This window comes from Oryx dammah, unplaced genomic scaffold (genome assembly GCF_014754425.2).
Source record: "Oryx dammah isolate SB20612 unplaced genomic scaffold, SCBI_Odam_1.1 HiC_scaffold_10, whole genome shotgun sequence".
NCBI lineage: Eukaryota > Metazoa > Chordata > Mammalia > Artiodactyla > Bovidae > Oryx > Oryx dammah.
The window spans coordinates 44,090,754-44,105,223 of NW_024070194.1; the positions used below are offsets into that span (position 1 = coordinate 44,090,754).

General features: G+C 47.5%; 1 protein-coding gene across 4 annotated transcripts in view; it reads right to left on the reverse strand.

Moving 5' to 3' along the window:
* RIN2 (Ras and Rab interactor 2) overlaps positions 1 to 14,108 on the reverse strand; it is a 202,200-nt gene extending 188,092 nt beyond the window's left edge. For 3 of the 4 annotated variants that reach the window (XM_040247964.1, XM_040247968.1, XM_040247963.1), the window contains exon 1: positions 13,928 to 14,108. The gene's annotated coding sequence lies outside the window, so the exon portion shown is untranslated. The remainder of the gene's footprint in view (positions 1 to 13,927) is intronic. The other variant, XM_040247966.1, reaches the window with a different exon arrangement.
* Positions 14,109 to 14,470: the final 362 nt, after the last annotated feature.

The window sequence follows — 14,470 nt, forward strand, 5'->3', positions numbered from 1 at the left end:
TGCACTGGAGAAGGAAATGGCAACCCACTCCAGTGTTCTTGCCTGGAGAATCCCAGGGATGGGGGGAGCCTGGTGGGCTGCTGTCTACAGAGTCGCACAGAGTCGGACACGACTGAAGCGACTTAGCAGCAGCAGCAGCATGGGTTGAATGATACCCCTCCAGAAAGATCAGTGAGAGACCTGATCCCAACACCACACTGAACAGGCCCTTTATTTGGAAGTAGGGTCCATGCAGATTTCATCGGGTTAAGATGTGGTCTTTGGATGGTCCATAATCTAATATGACTGGGGTCGTTATAAAAAAGAAATTTGAACCCACACATGCAGAGAGAGGACTGTGTGCAGACGCGGAGAAAGGACTCTGTGGGAGGATGGGAGCAGAGACTGGAGCCCTGTGTCTGCAGGCTGAGAACTGCCCGAGGCCACCAGAAGGCAGGAGAGGAATCCAGACTGTACCGTCCTTGGCACCTTCAGAGGGAGTCACAGCAGCCCCCAGAAATCTAACATACGTCAGCATTTTCACTAAAAGATGCTCTGGAGACGTGACAGGATGCTGCTAAGAGCACAGGTCCTGGCATTTGACAGACCTGGTTTGTATTTTGGCTTCCCCACTTTTGTGCTGTGTGACCACACGCAAGTTACTTAATCTTTCTATGCCTTGGGTCTACGATCTGAAAAAAGAGGGAGAATAAAACCACTTGCTGTGTCCCACAGGGACAATACATGAAGTAACCATCTCATGTATCGAGATGAAGTAAGGCGTTCAGCAACCCTGGCTGGTGTGACCGTCAGTTGGGATCTTGAAGCCCTTGTCAGAGGAACTTATATCTCCTGTAGCCCCTGGCGTGCTCCGTGGTCACACGACCCTGCATTCAGGAAGGCCCCACTCTTGGTTTAATGTTCTGCTGACACCTTCTTGAAATTATTAATAATTTTTGACCAGGGGCCCCCATTTTCATTTTGCCTAAGTGAAGTCGCTCAGGCATGTCTGACTCTTTGCGACCCCATGAACTGTAGCCTACTAGGCTCCTCTGTCCATGGGATTTTTCATTTTGCCTGGAGCCTCGCAAATTATGTACTGGTCCTGCCTGGCCCCTCCAGTCACATACGTGGGTTGAAAGTTTATGGTCCCCGGTGTGTGCAGGAGAGTGTCTTCTTTAGACGCGAAGTGACTATTTCTGGAGGCTGCATTCAAATATCCCTATGTCTTTCAGTTAAGTTCAGTCACTCAGTCATGTCTGACTCTTTGCAGCCCCATGGACTGCAGCACACCAGGCTTTCCTGTCCATCACCAACTCCTGGAGCTTACTCAAACTCATGTCCATTGAGTCGGTGATACCATTCAACCATCTCATCCTCTGTCATCCCCTTCTCGTCCTGCCTTCAATTTTTCCCAGCATCAGGGTCTTTTCAAATGAGTCAGTTCTTTGCATCAGGTAGCCAAAGTATTGGAGTTTCAGCTTCAGCATCTATCCTTCCAGTGAATATTCAGGGTTGATTTCCTTTAGGATGGACTGGTTGGATCTCCTTGCAGGTCAAGGGACTCTCAAGAGTCTTCTCCAACACCACAGTTCAAAAGCATCAGTTCTTCAGCATTCAGCTTTCTTTATAGTCCAACTTTCACATTCATCCATGACTACTGGAAAAGCCATAGCTTTGACTAGACAGACCTTTGTTGGCCAAGTAATGTCTCTGCTTTTTAATATGCTGTCTAGGTTGGTCATAGCTTTTCTTCCAAGGAGCAAGTGTCTTTTAATTTCATGGCTGCAGTCACCGTCTGCAGTGATTTTTGGAGCCCAAGAAGGTCAAGTCTCTCACTGTTTCTATTGTTTCCCCCTCTATTTGCCATGAAGTGATGGGACTGGATGCCATGATCTTTGTTTTCTGAATGCTGAATTTTAAGCCAACTTTTTCACTCTCCTCTTTCACTTTCATCAAGAGGCTTTTTAGTTCTTCTTCACTTTCTGCCATAAGAGTGGTGTCATCTGCATATCTAAGGTTATTGATATTTCTCCTGGCAATCTTGATTCCAGCTTGTGCTTCATCCAGCCCAGCATCTGGCATGATGTACTCTGCATATAAGTTAAATAAGCATGGTGACAATATACAGCCTTGACATACTCCTTTTCCTATATGGAACCAGTCTGTTGTTCCATGTCCAGTTCTAACTGTTGCTTCTTGACCTGCACACAGGTTTCTCAGGAGGCAGGTCAGGTGGTCTGGTATTCCCATCTCTTGAGGAATTTTCCACAGTTTGTTGTGATTCACACAAAGGCTTTGGCGTAGTCAATAAAGCAGAAGTAGATGTTTTCTGGAACTCTCTTGCTTTTTCGATGATCCAATGACTTTAATCTCTATCTTAATTTGAGTGCTATGTGCACTTAAGGAAAAAAGTCTCTCTTGCAGAAACTTGTTCCCGGTTTGAGGAAAAGAATGAAGAGACTTCATGGCCTGAGCCCCAGGGCCCTGGGCTGGTGCTGCTGAGAGAGAGGCGACTCCTACAGAAACTGGCAAGCTGCCGCACAACAGGCAAGATTTTATTTTTAGCTCAAAGGGATATTTGGCCTCTTTAGTCACCGTGCCCAAGCCTTCAAGAATCTTCGTGCCTTAACTGTTTAAGTCAACAAAATTGTATTAAGTACCTGCTAGAGACGATGTGGAGAAAAGGGAGTCCTCCTATATTGCTGCTGAGAACGTGAACTGGTGCAAGCCCTATGGAGCACAGTGTGGAGACTTCTCAAAAAACTAAAAGTAAGAACTATTACATGTCCCACTCCTGGGCATATACTCAGAGAAAAAATGTAATTCAAAAAGACACATGTACCCCAAAGTTTTTTGCAGCACTATTTATAATAGCCAGGACATGGAAGCAATCTAAATGTCCACCAACAGATGAATGGATAAAGATGTGGTATACATACACAATGGAATATTAGTCATAAAAAGGAATGAAATTGGGTCATCTGCAGAGATGTGGTTGGACCTAGAGTCTATCATACGGAGTTAAGTAAGTCAGAAAGAGAAAAATAAATATCATATATTAGCGAATATGTCTGGAATCTAGAAAAAATGGTACAGTTCAGTTCAGTTCAGTTGCTCAGTCATGTCTGACTCTTTGCAACCCCATGAACCACAGCACACCAGGCCGCCCTGTTCATCACAAACTCCCAGAGTTTACCCAAACTCATGTCCACTGATGTCGGTGATGCCATCCAACCATCTCATCCTCTGTTATCCCCTTCTCCTCCTGTCTTCAATCTTTCCCAGCATCAGGATCTTTTCAAATGAGTCAGCTCTTCGCATCAGGTGACCAAAGTATTGGAGTTTCAGCTTCAACATCAGTCCTTCCAATGAACACCCAGGACTGATCTCCTTTAGGATGGATTGGTTGGATCTCCTCGCAGTCCAAGGGATTCTCAAGAGTCTTCTCCAAAACCACAGGTCAAAAGCACCAATTCTGTGCTCAGCTTTCTTTATAGTCCAACTCTCACATCCATACATGACCACAGGAAAAACCATAGCCTTGACTAGATGGACCTTTGTTGACAAAGTAATGTCTCTGCTTTTTAATATGCTGTCTAAGTTGGTCATAACTTTCCTTCCAAGGAGTAAGCGTCTTTTAATTTCATGGCTGCAATCCCCATCTGCAGTGATTTTGGAGCCCAGAAAAATAAAGTCAGCTACTGTCTCCACTGTTTCCCCATCTATTTCCCATGAAGTGATGGGACCAGATGCCATGATCTTAGTTTTCTGAATGTTGAGCTTTAAGCCAACTTTTCACTCTCCTGTTTCAGTTTCGTCAAGAGGCTCTTTAGTTCTTCTTCACTTTCTGCCATAAGGGTGGTGTCATCTGTATATCTGAGGTTATTGATATTTCTCCCAGCAATCTTGATTCCAGCTTGTGCTTCCTCCAGCCCAGGGTTTCTCATGATGTACTCTGCATATAAGTTAAATAAGCAGGGTGACAACATACAGCCTTGACGTACTCCTTTTCCTATTTGGAACCAGTCTGTTGTTCCATGTCCAGTTCTAACTGTTGCTTCCTGACCTGCATACAGATTTCTCAAGAGGCAGGTTAGGTCGTCTGGTATTCCCATCTCTGTCAGAACTTTCCAGAGTTTATTGTGATCCACACAGTCAAAGGCTTTGGCATAGTCAATAAAGCAGAAATAGATGTTTTTCTTGAACTCTCTTGCTTTTTCCATTATCTAGCGGATGTTGGCAATTTGATCTCTGGTTCCTCTCCCTTTTCTAAAACCAGCTTGAACATGTGGAAGTTCACAGTTCACATATTGCTGAAGCCTGGCTTGGAGAATTTTGAGCATTTACTTTACTAGTATGTGAGATGAGTGCAATTGTGTGGTAGTTTGAGCATTCTTTGGCATTGCCTTTCTTTGGGATTGGAATGAAAACTGACATTTTCCAGTCCTGTGGCCACTGCTGTTTTCCAAATTTGCTGGCATATTGAGGCAGCACTTTCACAGCATCATCTTTTAGGATTTGAAATAGCTCAACTGGAATTCCATCACCTCCACTAGCTTTGTTCATAGTGATGCTTCCTAAGGCCCACTTGACTTCACATTCCAGGATGTCTGGCTCTAGGTGAGTGATCACACCATCGTGATTATCTGGGTCCTGAAGACCTTTCTGGTACAGTTCTTTTGTGTATTCTTGCCACCTCTTCTTAAAATCTTCTTCTTCTGTTAGGTCCATACCATTTCTGTCCTTTATTGAGCCCATCTTTGCATGAAATGTTCCCTTGGTATCTCTAATTTTCTTGAAGAGGTCTCTAGTCTTTCCCATTCTATTGTTTTCCTTTATTTGTTTGCATCGATTGCAGAGAAAGGCTTTCTTATCTCTCTTTGGTATTCTTTGGAACTCTGCATTCAAATGGGAATATCTTTCCTTTTCTCCTTTGCTTTTCGCTTCTCTTATTTTCACAGCTCTTTGCAAGGCCTCCTCAGACAGCCACTTTGCTCTTTGGCATTTCTTTTTCTTGGGGATGGTCTTGATCCGTCTCCTGTACAATGTCACGAACCTCCGTCCATAGTTCATCAGGCACTCTGTCTATCAGATCTAGTCCCTTAAATCTATTTCTCACTTCCAGTGTATAATCGGAGAAGGCAATGGCAGCCCACTCCAGGACTCTTGCCTGGAAAATCCCATGGACGGAGGAGCCTGGTAGGCTGCAGTCCATGGGGTTGCTAGGAGTCGAACACGACTGAGTGACTTTACTTTCACTTTTCACTTTCATGCACTGGAGAAGGAAATGGCAACCCATTCCAGTGTTCTTGCCTGGAGAATCCCAGGGACGGGGGAGCCTGGTGGGCTGCTGTCTCTGAGGTAGCACAGAGTCGGACACGACTGAAGCGACTTAGCAGCAGCAGCAGCAGCAGTGTATAATCATAAGGGATTTTATTTAGGTCATATCTGAATGGTCTAGTGGTTTTCCCCACTTTCTTCAATTAAATCTGAATTTGGCAATAATGAGTTCATGATCTGAGCCACAGTCAACTCCCAGTCTTGTTTTTGCTGACTGTATAGAGCTTCTCCATCTTTGGCTGCAAAGAATATAATCAATCTGATTTCAGTATTGACCATCTGGTGATGTCCATGTGTAGAGTCTTCTCTTGTGTTGTTGGAAGAGGGTGTTTGCTATGACCAGTGCGTTCTCTAAGCAAAACTCTATTAGCCTTTGCCCTGCTTCATTCTGTACTCCAAGGCCAAATTTGCCTGCTACTCCAGGTGTTTCTTGACTTCCTACTTTTGCAAAAAATGGTACAGATGGTCTTATTTGCAAAACAGAAATGGAGACACAGACATAGAAAACAGACCAAGGAGGAAAGGCGTGGGGATGGGTGGGATGAACGGAGAGGCTGGGCCTGACCTAGATACACTACTATGTATAAAACAGATAATGAATGAGAACCTACAGAACAGCACCAGGAGCGCTACTCAGTGCTCTGTGTTAATCTAAATGGGAAGGAAATTCAAAAAAGAGGGGATATATACACATACAGTTGATTCACTTTGCTGTACAGCGGAAACTTACAACACTGTAAAGCAACTTATACTCCAATAATTTTTTTTAAAGTATCTGCTATAGATATGCCAGTGCTACTCTGGCAAAAACCAGACAAGCCCATAACTTTCCCAGTGCATCTCAGATGCAGACAGGTACTGAGAAGAGGAACTGATAAATGGAGCAGGACCCCTTGAGGTCGACGGCTATGAACCCTTGACATGCTTGGAGTTTTCCAGCCTGTCCACCTTCCTGGGGCAGACATAGACCAGGGGATGGGTTCAGACAGGGGAGTCCCCCTGAGAGAGACGACAACAGAATTCAGGTTTATGCCAAAGAAAGGCTATCACCCTAGACCCCAAAATCCAAGCTGGGAAGGAGGCAGGTGAGGATGTGACATGAACAAGGCGCGGGGACCCGGTGGCAGGGCCAGTGGATTGTAGAGCAGGGCAGGGGCTGAGCAGAGCAACTCTACAGGAAAAACAAGGTTTCACATCTCATCATCAAGACAGAGGACAAGGTGGATTGAGTCCCCTCACCAATGGCCGCTGGTAAACCCGTCTGTTGAATGTTAAATTCTTCTGAAAATGCTTTAGCTGTTACAGTATTTTGCCCCTGCTTCTGTGCTGGGTTTTCATAGGGTGTGTAAATATGCTTTGATTGTTCATATCTTGGTGCATTTTCCCAGCACTCACTACAAAAAAGTTTCCTCAAAGGTAGTTTTGTTAAATTGAATAACACACAAGTATACAGCTGGATAAAAACCCTTAGTTCAGTCAACCTTCAACAACTATGCTGCCATGTTTATTGATTTTTGTCTCTATTTCTAGAATGATGTTTCATTTATAAAAGCATCAAAATCTCTGAGAACACAGTCTTGGTTCTCAAGTGAGGCTCTTTTTTTCTCTAGAAGAACTGAGTACAGTTTCCTCTGAAGCATTCCATTTATTTCCTCAATCATTTTCCATGGGGTGTACAGGGAATTCTTCAGTACAGTAAATACCAACTAAGACCCAGATGTTTAAATGAACTATGGAAAAACAATGGTGAAAAAATGCTACTTTTTCATACTATTCATTTTCTTTTACCCTTAATGTTGATCATTTTTTTCTCTTGCGATTGTTATTTTAATGGTTTCTTGGTACTTACACTAAATGAAAAAAAAACTGTAGGAAAGTAAGTCAGAAAGGGAGAAACAAATATTGCCTATTAACGCATATATATGGAATCTAGAAGGATGGTACTCATGAACCTATTTGCAGAGCAGTAATGGAGACACAGACATAGAGAACAGACTTATGGACACGATTTGGGGAGGAGGAAGGAGAGGGTGGGATGTACCGAGAGAGTAATATGGAAGCATACATTACCATACGTAAACTAGATGGGACTTTGCTGTATGACTCAGGAAACTCAACCCAGGGCTGGGTAACAACCTAGAGGAGTAATGGGGAGGGAAGTCGGGGGGAGGTCCAAGTGAGAGCGGACATGGGTAAACCTATGGCTGATTCATGTTGATGTTTGGTAGAAACCAACACAATTAGTGAATACTGTAAAGCAATTATCCTTCAATTAAAAGTAAATAAATTTTAAAAATACTGTAGGAAAAAACTAAGAGATTGATTTCCACCTTATATCAACAGTTAAAATTAGATCTGATGATAGATCTCTTGAGATCTTAAGTCATAATGTTTAAAATCTCATCTCAGAAATATCTGTAAATGATGTGACTGAGAAGGCCTTAATCTCCAAAATATACAAACAGCTCATACAACTCAACAACAACAACAACAACAAAAAACAAACCCAATCCAAAAATGGGCAGAAGACTTAAGGAGATCTTTCTCCAAAGAAGAAATACAGATGATCAACAGGCGGATGAAAAGATGTGCAACATCACTAATCATGAGGAAAATGAAAGTCAGAACACAATGAGGTATCACGTCACACCTGTCAGAACGGCCATCACCAAAAGCAAGAGAGGTTACAAACGTTGCGGATGTGGAGAAAGGAGAACCCCTGCTGCACTACTGGTGGGAATGTAAACTGGTGCAACCACCACAGAAACCAATATAGAGATACCTCAAAAATCTTACGCTAGAACTGCCACACGGTCGACTCCAATTCTGGATATTTATCCAAAGAAAACGCAAACAGGAACTTGAAAAGATATCTGCACCTCATGTTCACGGCAGCACTATTTACAATAGCCAAGATATAGGGAAAAAACCTAGCTGTCCACTGATGGATGAACGGATAAAGATGTGGTTCAGTCCAGTTCAGTCGCTCAGTCGCGTCTGACTCTTTGCAACCCCATAAACCGCAACACGCCAGGCCTCCCTGTCCATCACCAACTCCCAGAGTCCACGCAAACCCATGTCCATTGAGTCAGTGATGCCATCCAACCATCTCATCCTCTGTCGTCCCCTTCTCCTCCTGCCCTCAATCTTTCCCAGCATCAGGGTCTTTTCCATTGAGTCAACGAGTCGCATCAGATGGCCAAAGTATTGGAGTTTCAGCTTCAACATCAGTCCTACCAATGAACACCCAGGACTGATCTCCTTTAGGATGGACTGGTTGGATCTCCTTGCAGTCCAAGGGACTCTCAAGAGTGTGGTACATATAAACAATAGAGCATTATCTAGCCATCATAGAGTGAAATCCTGCCACTTGCAAAAACATGAATGTACCTTGAGGGCATCCTACTAAGTGAAATAAGTCAGATAAAGAAAGACAAACACCTTATAATCTCACTTATATGTGGAATTTTTAAAACACACACACACAGGCAAGCCAATAGATAAAGAAGACAGACTGCTGGTTGCAAGTCACAGGTGCAGGGGGTAGGGACAGGGGATGAAATGGGTGAGGGTGGTCAAAAGGTACAAACCTCCAGGTATAAAATAGGTAAGTCAGAGAATGCAGTCAACAGCATGCTGACTACAGTTAATAATACTGTACTGCATATTTCAAAGTTGCTAAATGAAAGTCACTCAGTCGTGTCCAACTCTTTGCGACCGCATGGAATTCTCCAGGCCAGAATACTGAAGAGGGTAGCCTTTCCCTTCTCCAGGGGATCTTCCCAACCCAGAGATCGAACCCAGGTCTCCCGCATTGCATGTGGATTCTTTACCAGCTGAGCCACAAGGGAAGCCCAAAAATACTGGAGTGGGTTGCCATTCCCTTCTCCAGCCGATCTTCCCGACCCAGGAATTGAACCAGGGTCTCCTGCCTTGCAGGCAGATTCTTTACCAATTGAGCTATCAAGGAAGTTGATAAAATAGATCTTAAAAGTTCTCATCACACATACAAAACTTCTGTAACTGTATAGTGACAGATGTTACCTAGACTTATAGTGGTCACTTCACAATATAAATACTGAATCATTAAGCTACATACATGAAACTAATATAAAGTTGTTTGTTAGAAAAAAATTCACAAACTAGGGGTAGTCTGGGTCCTGGCCAGTCACAACAAGTTCTGAATGGTCTGACTCACCATCAATGCAGGCGCTTTCTCTTCCCTTACAGGCCCCTGGACATGGGCCTCTAGGTTCTGCTTTGACCCATTCTACTTGTCCTGTGGCCTGTCCCTGGGTTAGTTCACTGATTGCCCCACTCTGGTCCCTTCAGCATCCCAGTAACTCCCCAACTCTGGCTCTTCACTGACAATTTCTATCGAAGTAACATACAAGACTTTTAAACTCAACAGGTTAGAAGTCACACTCAGTATTTCTTCCCCACTCTCCTTTGGCCACACGTGCAGAAGGACACACACACACACGCTCACTCAGGAATACCCACCCCATCTGATTGGTCCATTTTTCTCAAAACATTCCTTTCCTTGACCTCTGTGACACCATCCTATTAAATACAGATCTCTAAAGGAGCCCACATATCTTCCAGTCTTTGGAATAACCTATGAAACAAATCTGCAGACACATTTGCTCAGCACTGGAGACCTAGAAATGTCTCCATCCAAATGCAGATGGACGTTAAATTCACCCAGCCTGTCTGATCACAGTATCATCTTTCCCAAGGCTCCTCCTAGCCCACCACTCTCCTCTGAATCCCTGAAATACACACTAGAATCCTCTGTTCAGCTCCTCTCTTAAATGCAATCAAGCCTGAATAGCCAGGGGTACCAATGGGTGAAAAGTACCTAATAGATAGCAGGCAAGCTCTGATTCAAAAACAACTGCCAACAATGGGTGTGTCTGAATTGGGGGCTTCTGAGGTGCTGTCTGGGGAGGCTGGGTGAGCTCTGCCTGCTTACGCAGCCCAGGGAGCCCACTCACTAGGGCCTGTTTGCACTGCTGACCGAAGAACTCCAGGTCCCTCAGACCCAATCACACCTAGGGGTGGGATGGGGGGAGCACTGATTCATGTTAATCAGATGCATGCATGTGCAAATGCTAAGCTACTTCAGTCATGTCTGATTCTTTGAGACCCCAGGGACTGTAGCCAAGCTCCTCTGTCCATGGAATTCTCTAGGTAAGAATACTGGAGTGGGTTTCAGTTCCCTCCTCCAGGGGATCCTTCTGACCCCACAGGGATCGAACCCATGTTTCTGAGGTCTCCTGCATTGGCAGGTGGGTTCTTTACCCACCTAGCACCACCTGCGAAGACTAATCAGATGCATAGAAGCTGGCGAGCCAACAATTCACTCTAAATTTACAAGGGGGGATTACTCTGCCTTTTAAATGTCCAGAACATATATTTTTACTCTTCTGCACACTAGTGTTCCTTGAACACTGCCTAGACGTTAGGAGGTTTTGCATGAACTAAGCAATTTCCCCAAGTGGACCCCTTAAGAATGCTGGATCCGGAAGACACTTCCTGGTTCTGGGGCCAAATGAAGTTGGCAAACATTCCGTATTATGGAGTCCTCCTGAAGAGTCCCGATGCACATAATAATAACAGCACTGAAAAGTCCTGCAGTGGAAAACCTGCTTAACCCTCTTATTTCTCTAAAACATTTTACCCCTGTGACTCTGTAGTAATTTCTCTGGAAAAGTGCCTCTGAACACACTACTGTGTAAATTCTGTTCCGGACATACACTTCATGGTGTGTGTGTATCGAGTCTGGCCACCTCCAGCAAGTCAGCAGTGGTTCAGCTAAATGAGTTCTGGGCCTGGGGCTCTACTTCCAACTTTGGTGCTTTGACCTGCCCAGGCCTCTGTTTTTCTACCTATCAAATGGAATTATTAGTGTTGTTGTGACAAACAACTGTGATATTCTCTGGAAAAGCATCTTATAAAGCACTAGAATAATATGATTATCTGATAAGGATATACTTATTGCTCTGCAACTCCTCCAAATGCTTTTTACAGAAGGAAACTTCACGAAGTGTTAGGCAAGAAGAGCTTGGAGCTGGCTTTCACCCTTAGGAAGTTCAAAGACAGAGGTCGAGCAGGCGCCACTGAATACTGCTCAAAAGTAATTGCTTCCCAGGTGACTCTGTGGTAAAGAATCAGCCTGCCAATGCAGGAGACAAAGGATGTGCAGAAGACGCAGGTTAGAACCCCCAGTTGGAAAGAGCCCCTGCAGTAGGAAATGGCAACCCACTCCAGTATTCTTGCCTGGAGAATCCCACAGACAGAGGAGCCTGGTGAGCTACACTCCATGGAGTTGCAAAGAGTCAGACAGGACTGAGCGAGCATGCACGCACAATGCATACCCAAGGACTTCGGGTGCCTGACCAGGGAAAGGCGGCCGGAGTTCAGCTGAAACCACTAGGAATCTGGCAGCATCATCAGACCTGGATTGACACGAGGAACAAGACAGAGCCTCGTGGTGGAATGTGGGCAGTGCCTGTGCTAATTGGGCCCAACTGTGGCCGACCTCTCAGGGCTGCATACCCTCGGACAGAGGAGAAATGAGTTATCTGTCTCCTCGAAGAGGAGGGGGAGGATTTTTGGCGAACTGGGAGGAGGACCTGGGGTGGGTTTAGGGGAGGGCTGCTTGGACGTTCTTTCTAAACAAGCACATACCTGCAGCCCTAGAGGGAGTCAAGCTGCTTGCATCTATTTCTGCATGGGGGGGAGGGGAGGGTTATTTTAGATCATCTTCTTCCCTTAGAGAACATGTTTGCAGCGGGGAGAGGGTCTCCAGACAAAGGAGGTCACAGTAGCAGGGCATTCTCCTGTCCCCAGCCTCCAAAGGCTGAGAGCAGAGTCCCCAAACCCCAAAGCTCCTGTCAACCACCAGTGTTCTTTCTGGAGTCCCGATTAGGAGCCCCACCCCTGCCCCCCTCAATCTGAGGCCATGATGCTGTGGAGGTGCCAAGGCAGGGACAATGCATGTTTGTTCTAGAGACAGAACTGGAACCGGAGGCCAAAAAGGAAATGCCCACCTCTACATACACTCATAAAAATACTCTCGCATACTTGAACTGGGTAAAACAGTACCAGTTCCACAGTCAAAAAGCATAACCTACAAGGGAAAACAATCCGAAAAAGAACGTATCTCTGTGTATAACTGAATCACTTTGCTGTACACTTTAAACTAACACAATAGTGTAAATCAACTATCTTTTTTTTTAGAGTCATAGTAAAAACAAAAGAACATGATTATATAGTCAGTATAAAGCCGCACTGCCTCAACTGCAGCATGCCACTCTGCCAAGGCTCAGAAACCCCCAGGTGGGGTCTAGACAAACAGGGCGGTTGGAAACACTGTTTCCACCGCACAGTGACGCAAGGTCATAACCACAACCAGTCTTGATGTAAAACGTTGACATTTTGTTCAGGGGATTTTTCACATGAAATTTGATGGTTTTCAACAGTGCATTAAGATCTTATTTTTGTTAATGACCGAGTTCCGCCAGCTGTTTGTGTTTGCTGCAATATTTACAAAGTCCTGTTGGTCGGAAGAGAGCCCCGGGGTTTCCTTCCAGCTGACAGCACGTTCCTAAGAAACCCCACTGTGCCTGAAACCCTCAGGGCTACAAGAAAATACAGCCCCCCAGCTTTCGGGTTTTTGTGGCTTTCTGTCCTGAGTTAGGAAACCCCCCTGCACCCCCCTGCACTCCTTCTCCACTAGAGAAGCGAGGCGCCGGTGAGGGCCCGAGGGGGCGGCGGGGTCAGTCTCGCCTGTATTTCTTGGCAACACATCACAGGCTTTAAAGCTGAATTCTGCAAACTCTCCGAAGTTCCGCGGCCGTCGGGGGCGAGGGGCGCGGGTGGGTGGACACTGCGCTGGTGCGAGCCGAGTCCAAGGGTGGAGACCGAGCCCGGGGATGGAGGGGCGTGGAAGCTTCAAAGTGTGAGAGTGACCCTCTCCCTTCCGCTCAGGAACCCTGGGCTCCTCCGCCTGCCGCACCGCCATCAATCACGGCGACAGCCCCTTCGTCCCTCGGCCGGCCTCTCCCCCGGGGGAGTGGGTGAGGGGAGGAAATCTCTAGCCCGAGCGTCTGCCCCTAACACTGGCCGGGCGCACCGACCCGGTCTGCCCCGGGCTTGCGACCCCCGCTCCAGGTTGCGGGGCGCGGGGCGCACTTGACACGCCGTCTGCATCCCCGCAGGTCCAACTCCATTCAAGTCCCCGCGGCCGTCCGCCGTGCGCGCGCGCACCCCGAGCCCCCTTGCCTGCAGCCGCGGTGTCCCACTACCCTCCGCGCAGAGGCCCCGGGAGGATTCCCACTGGTAAAGACCACCCTGGCCCAGTCCCGGCGCCCCTACTCCCTGGTGCCCCCTTCCCCATGCGTCCCCACGACCCCACAGCCGCCCGATTGCCAGCCCCCCCCAGGTCTCCTCCGGAGGGGAGGAGCGTGCGAAGACTAGCACCCTGCGCCCCGAACCCTGCAGAGCCCCCCGCCCGCGTGCGCCCGTTGCGGGCGCGGGGTCTCCGGGCGCTTGGGGTGCAGGCCCAGGGGGTGGGGTCTCCGCTGCCGCCGCCCCTTACCTCGCGCAGGCCCTCCCCGCAGGTCTTGGAGAGGGGGTCGACCCGAGCCCCGCGGACCGGCGCCGGGCTGACTTTCCCCGCCCCGGAGGCGCTGTTGGCGGAGGAAGAGGAGGCAGGCGAGGGAAGGGCTTTGTGTCTGCCTCCCGTCCTCCCTCGGCTCCAGCGCGGGCCATCCCCCTCCCCCAGCCGCCCTCCCGAACTCTGGAGCGATGGGGCGGGGGAGCCGAGGGGGCGAGGAAGGCGCCTGCGCGACCCGGGTCCACCCCCGCCCTTCCCCCCCTACCCCGTACCGCCCACCCTGCGCCCCGGGACGCGCAGCCTCTACGCTCACCCCGGCAGCCGGCGCCCCGGCGGCAGGGCGGAGAGCTGCGGCAGAAAGTTGATCTAACCCGGCGCGAACCCCGCTGGCCCGGCTCCCGACCCGCCTCGGCGCCGCCGCCGCGCTTTGCTCGCTCCCCCGGGGAGGGCCAGGCTGTTGTTCCCGAAGACAAGGCCCAGCCGTCCCCTTTCGATCTGCTCATCCCCCCCGGCTGCACGAATGCG